This window comes from Homarus americanus, unplaced genomic scaffold (assembly GCF_018991925.1).
Source record: "Homarus americanus isolate GMGI-L3 unplaced genomic scaffold, GMGI_Hamer_2.0 scaffold11022, whole genome shotgun sequence".
Lineage (NCBI taxonomy): Eukaryota > Metazoa > Arthropoda > Malacostraca > Decapoda > Nephropidae > Homarus > Homarus americanus.
The window spans coordinates 11,715,142-11,722,641 of NW_024737068.1; the positions used below are offsets into that span (position 1 = coordinate 11,715,142).

A 7,500-nucleotide genomic window follows, 5' to 3' on the forward strand; every position below is an offset into this window, starting at 1 on the left:
TGTTGTGCTTCGTTCGGTTACGTATTGCTCATAGTGTTACAAGTACTGTACAGTACAGTATATGATAGGAAAGCTTGTGTAGCAAAGTTGGGAAGAAGACTTTTCAAAGTGATTTTAGTTTTGAGCAGATGTCTTTTTAGAGATATGAGATTCTAGGATAAGCTTGGTCAGTTCCTTTAGAAGTTGAAAGCGCTTTATAAGCTAATGTCTAAAAATTTTGATTTTCCCAAAGAAGTTGTGAACAGTTCCTAAAGAAGTGACGTGTACATTTGGAATAGTACTGCAGGTGCATAGTCTGGGGCACTTGGTTTACCATCTTTAGAGGACGGTTATCTTGCCATTGTTAAAGGGATAAAACATCAGTAGGTCAGACAAATTGTTGAAACTTATGGCAATTCTCCATCATTGAAATTATCTTGGGGTATAAGCTTTTCAGTGGTATGCTTCAATGCTATGTTACTAGGGATCATATGATTATCTTGCCCATTCTCCCTTGGCTCAAAATCATCCATATTGATTGTCCACTCCTAGATTAGATGTTGCTTATCATTCCTTCACAATAGTCATATGAATCTAGGTGTTTTTGTGTTGTGAATGTTCCATCATTTGAAAAGTAGGAATTTGAAAATTTCATTATATCTGATAAGTGTTGCTTCCTGGAAAGAAAGGGCTTGTCTCTACAGAGTTGGATGTTTGATCAACTGGTTTTGGCACTCAGCTGTCTTTGTTAGTATCAATAGATAAAATTCTATTTGAAATACCATTATATATATCCCCTGTTTTACGTGAATTATTACACTTGAAGATGGCATTTTCTGATGGATATCTCCCCATGATTGATTAATATGTGTATCATGAACAGGACTCTCAGTGTTTTTCAACTGAAAATGAAGTATTTAAAGGTATCGAGATTTAATGATATTGTGATTCTTGTAGTTTGTTCGTTGAATAGAAATTTTTAAACTATTTTTAGATCATTGTCATTTGGTTGAATAACAATGGAAGTGAAAGTGGTTGAGCTGTAGATTATAGTGGTAAAAAAAACACTAGAGCTTTCATCTAGAGATTTACTTGTGGTTTTAAGGACAGGTTTTGTCTTGTGTTTCTGTGGTTGAGATAATGGCTTTTCAGTGTTTTTCTCATTAAGATGACTGGGATGACTATGTAAATAATCCATACTTCTGCCTCCTCTTCTATTAGCTGACAGAGGGGCGAGGCGGATGACATAGACTGGTGAGAATGATGTTTACACTGGGCTCTTGCTAAATAGAAATCTGGAGTAAGGACAGTTGGAGCATTCTGAAAAATAAAAATAAAATTTGTAACTGCTTTTCTTTTAATAGTTTCAAATATTGCAGAAGATCAATAACCAGTACTGTAAAACTAAAAGTTTATTTTTTCTAGCTCCAAAAGCCCTAGGCAGCTTTGTAGAAAGTCTCTACTCAATGACTCTTCTTTCTCCCCTCTCTCTTAAAGCACCCTCCAATTAAACAAGTAGAAATTGATTTCTAACACTTTGGAAACATCAATGTTACTTCCCATGACATCCACCCAAAAAAAAGGAGGATTTGATTCAAATGTTGCTTTCCAGAGATAAGTCCTATTGAGCCAAAGCCTGTTCAATGAGCACACCCATACCAAAGGCTACATCTGCTGTCTGTAGAATTTGAGACCAATCTAATAAGTATTCAATGCATTTTTTTTTGCTGACTGCCTTTGAGGTGGGCCTTCAGACTATGACTCTTTTCTACACCTTTTCTACAAAAAGCTAAGAGTCAGAGAGCCCTCCTATGACATTCTAGAGATATTTGGTAGGAGCTACCACAATGTTAGATGTTGTTAAGTAAATCTGTAATATGGGTGACAAGTATTGCTATTAAACTTTTTTTTTTTTTAACTAAGACTTTCATTTCAATAAGAAAATGTGAACAAAACAATATTGTGTACTTATGATTTGTACATGTCTTCTTTTGTTCTTTTATATCCTAAACCTGAAGCTTTGTTTGCTGTCAGAGAGAAATACCAGTAGGGGGTCCCCAATTTACAAAATCTGACTTAAAAACGCTCGCTGATAAAGAATGGGTTAAACTTGAAATTTACAATATCTTATTTACCGATGACTTATTTTTTACTTTCATTTACTCTACAGTAGAACATCAAAATAACACGAGATACGCTCAAAGAGAGTCGCTTTAAACCGACGCACTAAATTGAAGTAGTTGTTTCAATGGAATAATTTAGTTTGGTACTTAAGAGAAACACAAAATACTAAAAAGACTGAGAGTCTCCAGATGCCTCAGCCCATCTCCTAGAATAAACAAAACAACTAATGTTTTGTAGTATTATGTTAAAACAAACACTCATAAATCAACACAGCTAAAATTATGGAAGTGAAATGGTCTGTTACTAGTCATCAGCTGATGGGAAGATGGGGGATGATATGTTTGACAGTTGATGCCAAGGTCTAGTGCTTATTTATTTATGTCCTTTAGAGTGACTTTTAAGTTTTTCTCTTATAAAATGTCACTGAACTGACATGTTCTAATTAATTTTATTACAAAGGATACAAATTTACATCTTGAGAAAAATATATGTCATTTATATTCAAATTATTCACTGTCTTGCAAGGATTCTAGCAATGCAAACATATTCTGATAACTTTAGTCTGTAATATTATATAAGATAAATACTTAAAGCCTATACTTAACCACCAAACCCTGGCTGGGTAGATGGGGGGGTGACAGTCACATTTGACAGTTTGGGCCAAGGTCAAGTGAAATACAGGTGCTCCTCACTTGAAAACGAAAGAAAGTTCCTGAGGCCGCTTGTAAGTCAATAGTTTGCAAGTCCACCTTACTCTTGTAGATACCAAACATATTGTAAAAATGAAAAAGATTATGATATTTAGCACAGCCATACCCTTTAATACAGCCTTAAAACCTGGCTCATTCTTCTCCTCTTAGAATAATGCTTGTTCTATCTGAAATTTTCTTCAAAATATCCAGTCTCATCACATAAACACACCTGTTCTGGCAGGTAACCTCCTCAGTGATGATAATTGTATCCTCTGAAGTTTGTAAGTTGAATGTTCTAAGTAGAGGAGCACACCATATTTATTTGTTTATTTATGTCCTTCAGATTGAGTTTTTATTTATAAATGTCACCAGAAGCGACCGGGAGAATATAATTTACATTTGATTCTATAAGATAGTGATCAATTTGAAGATAAACATGACTAGAGTTTGCGACAGATTTTAGTAATCATTTAGTACATTATTTTGAGTACATGCTCACTAGCTTTGCCCTTAGGACAGTGAAGCGTGCCCAGAGAAATATTAGGCCGCAATTTAAATTATGATCGTCAGATTGCCTCCGCACAAAAATAGGAAAGATTCACTAAAATTAAAACATTGTCATAGTAGCGGTGTCGCTTTAAATCAATAATCTTAAATTGAATCTAAATCAACGTTCTACTGTAGTTTGTTCATTCTATTTCTTCTTTGGTCTTAAATTAAGTGATTTTAGATGTTTATAAGGACTTAGGCTATGATATAGTGGGATTTTAACAGTGTTCTGTAGTAATGGTATGCACACAACATGTGTTCGACTTGTGTACAAATCCGATTTAAGAATGTCTCAAAACCGGACCCGATTCGTAACCGAGGACCCCCTAGCATAGAAAAAAAGGTAGGTACAGTACTGTACAGTAGTTCAATCATTAGTTGCTACTACAGACAAGATTTTTTTTATATCCTCAAAACTGTCTTCTGTCCTAGAGAAGCTGTAGCTAAGATTTTTTTCCAAAACCTTTGGGGCTCCCTATAATCCTCTCACTTCCATAACAGAATAAATCCTGAGGTAACAACTTGTAGCTATACATGATAACAAAAGCTGGTTATACAATACTTGTACATTATACCTTTGAAAGTATGGATAAAGCTGTCCCATATCACTAATTTACAAACAGTAAACATTAAAAGCACATATAATTACAAGTACTGTATTTTAAGGCAAACCTGTATACTTAACACACACGGACAAATAAGACACACACCCCCATTTCAAGGAATATTTAGTAAAAAAAAATTTATGTATTTTCCTCCTGTAGAAAAATTTACTCTAAAATAATATACAGTATACAGTACCAGTAAATGTGAGGAATAAATAAAAAAAATTATCGAAATAAGTTAAAAATACTGTAAATACTATTGCCATTTGGCTACTAACCATATGAATTATTTATCTTTTATTTTTTGTACATTCTGCATTAAGATTGAGTGTGCATGTAACATGGTAACAAAAATATGTATCTACTCTAAATTACAAGTAAAAAAATACTGTAATCATAACATAGCTCACAGTTTGGCTGGGGTGGTACAGTAAGTCTGCATAACGTTGTCTGCTTAGCGTTGTTTAGGTATTAATTCGCTAACTTTAAGACTAAAAATTAGTTAACGTCGGTGATCACAAAAGTCGTTTTCATGCGTCTGAGACTACATTTCTGATTGCATCACCCTTTGTCTGGCCGCACACTATGCTCTCTCGGCAAGCAGAGTCTCAGTGACACCCTCCTCCTCCGCTCCGCCATCCGCCTCCTCTGCTTCACCCACCACACACTCTCTCTACCACCTCCGCCCATCGGTGAGTACCAATACAAACTTGGTAGTCTTATATGTATGCACTATTTTCTATAGAAATGGCATTGATTTTCTGTATATGTAATATATTTTATGGGGCAAAAGCGAGGCTCAGGAGCGTAACTTGACGTTAAGCCAGGACTTACTGCCTACGGATGTGGCTGTAGTAATGAGTCTTGTATTACTAATACAAATGCAAAACTGATATAAAATATTGAAAAACAAATTACTACAGTAAAAAATTTAAAGTGCAGGGAATATTATCACAGATGTAAATTAAAGGCCTACATAGTAATCAAAAGGCTGAAACAAACTCACACCTCCCTATCTCTTTTCATAGCATTCATAAACCATATTACCTACCTTGCTATGTTATTTTACAATTGTGCTACTTAAATAAAAGGGGGTTACGTATATCTACCGAAAATACAAGTATGATAATGGAATATAATGTCCAACATTCAAAAGAAATACTGTACTATACTGTAATCAGGTACAAAACATTGTATTGTATTTAGTATCTATGGTTCAAGTTTGCTCAATCATGGATTTTTAGGGTATAAAGCTTGAGTCAGATTTGTAACTTTTGAGGTTACGCACCAGTTGACCAGTAAATAAAGTTAATTTCAAGCCCTAAAATTTGTTTGTGCTTATTTGCATCTACCTGTACAATCATTTATGAATATTAGATTCCATCACAAATGAAAAGTTCAGAAATATGTTACTGGTACAGTACTTATGGTTATCTTACCAAAATTGTGTGGAGCTAGAAGATAGGACCCCTGGCTGGATTTTCCAGTAGGTAGCAATGGTATGGAGGTGACAGTATCTCTGATCACATTAGTTCAGGCTCATTGCTCCCTGCCCCTCTGTGCTATAATATTGAAAAACCATTGAGTATGAGTAGTTTGTGAGCACTACACTTTAAATATTTAATTACAGTTCTGTAATATCTTCGTTAGCTAGAATCCTCAAACCTGGAACTTTCTGATAGCCAGAATTGAAATTTACTCGGTCATTCTCAGGCGAATTTTCCGAAAATTCTATTTAGGAACGATTTTCTGGGGGGTCATTTCTGAAAAATTCCATAAAATTCCAGGGATGGAGAAGTTTTCGGGTTTGAGAGATGAAATTGGGCACATTTTCTGGAAATTAAAATTCCAGTACTACCCAGAAATTCTGGGGATGGGGAATATTTTTCGGGTTCAAGAGATGATGTAATGGACAATTTCTGGAACTTCGAGAACATTTTACCGTTCCCCGAAAAATTCTGGGGCTAGGGATTTTTCGGCTCTGAGAAAGTCGTCTAGTTACCCAGAAATCTCTCATTCCATAAGTGCTCTGCACCAATTGTTGGTTGAATTTTACATGACTTTGTATGCTAATGGACAAAAAGGCTCTTTTAAGTTGCTGGAAAAATTTTCACTCACAAAGGTTCTCAAACTCTCTCATTTTTGTAAAATACTGTACAGGGGTCCCCCAAGTTTGCGGATTTTTATTCCACGGTCTTCTATTATTCACGGATGACACCCTGGATGTACCCAAGAATGTCTGTGGGTAATTTTAAAGTTCCCGGCATTTTGCGGCTGGGACAAGGAGCCATTTGTTCTAGAGATAGTAATTTCCTTTACTTGTACAGTGACCCTCGTTTATACGCGCCTCGGTTAAGAATTTTCGGTTAACGAACTGCCTCCCATAAGGATCTTCAATTAGGTTAACGAACAAAAATTAGGTTAGCAATTTCTTCACAGTGAACCTCAACATGTTTTAGCACTGACCAGACGGCCGCTTTAGTATCAGTCCGCCAATACATTAATCGATTCTAGGGCTTAAATTCCTTACTATTTAGTAAATATCCAAAAAGTTTATACTATTCAATAATTTTAAAAGTTTAATATTCAATTTTTAGTCATTTTAACAATTATTGAACATAATTGAAAGTAAAGTGACTAGTTTAATGCGCGGTAACCAGCCTCTTAACACAGCAAACAGGCGTTAGTCTCTCTCTCTGTTTTCACTGGAGGTAACATCTTGCTTGAGACTCTCACTAAACTAAGCGCTTTTTCTGTGTTTCCAAGCAAATTATTGGTCATTTTGAAATATATTTTACATATTGACAATATATAATGCAGTGCAGTGTTGATTTAAGAAAATAATCTTGAATTACACCAAGAGCTAAATTTTATGGGTGAAATGGCACCATGGGGTGACTTCTCTTCCACCCAATGTCTTCTCTTCTTCCTTCTCCACCCCATTCTAAATCCCATCATTATCATCATCATCCAGGAGCCTTCTACATACACACCTCAAAGTAAGTGAACTTTCTACCATTTTGTTGAATTTAGGAAATTTCTGTGAGCTGGAACCAATCCAAAACCCATTGAAACAATGGTTTCAGTTAAACGAACTTTTGGTTAACGAACGACCTTCTGGAGCGGATTGAGTTCGTTAACCGAGATCACTGTATTGTAAATGTGTGTGTGTGTGTGTGTGTGTGTGTGTGTGTGTGTGTGTGTGTGTGTGTGTGTAGACACGCACACAAAACAATACAAATAAATAATAATGGGAAAATAGTCTCACAAATAATCAGAAACAAATTTATTTAAATGTGACAGTCTACCCTCAAGTCCGTGCTTGTGCAATGACACGGACTTGAGTACTATTGAACATTTCTGATTATTTATTTCCATTATTATTTGTATATGTTTAATGTGTGTGTGTCTACACACACTACTGATACATATACAATACAGGTAAAAAGAAATAATTGTCTAGGGCAAACACATAGAGGAAATATACATTTCTAGTAAAAATCCCCCCAGTCCGTAAATGTTATTAGCGGATTTGGTTCACGGCTATTTTG

The 7,500-nt window shown here is 35.3% G+C and overlaps 2 protein-coding genes across 2 annotated transcripts in view; one reads left to right on the forward strand and one right to left on the reverse strand.

The window, feature by feature from the left end:
- LOC121872959 (actin-related protein 8-like) overlaps positions 1–7,500 on the forward strand; it is an 83,310-nt gene that overhangs the window by 37,806 nt on the left and 38,004 nt on the right. The gene's annotated exons all lie outside the window — the stretch shown is intronic.
- Positions 1–7,500, reverse strand: part of LOC121872958 — a 34,819-nt gene that overhangs the window by 22,970 nt on the left and 4,349 nt on the right. The window lies entirely within an intron of this gene.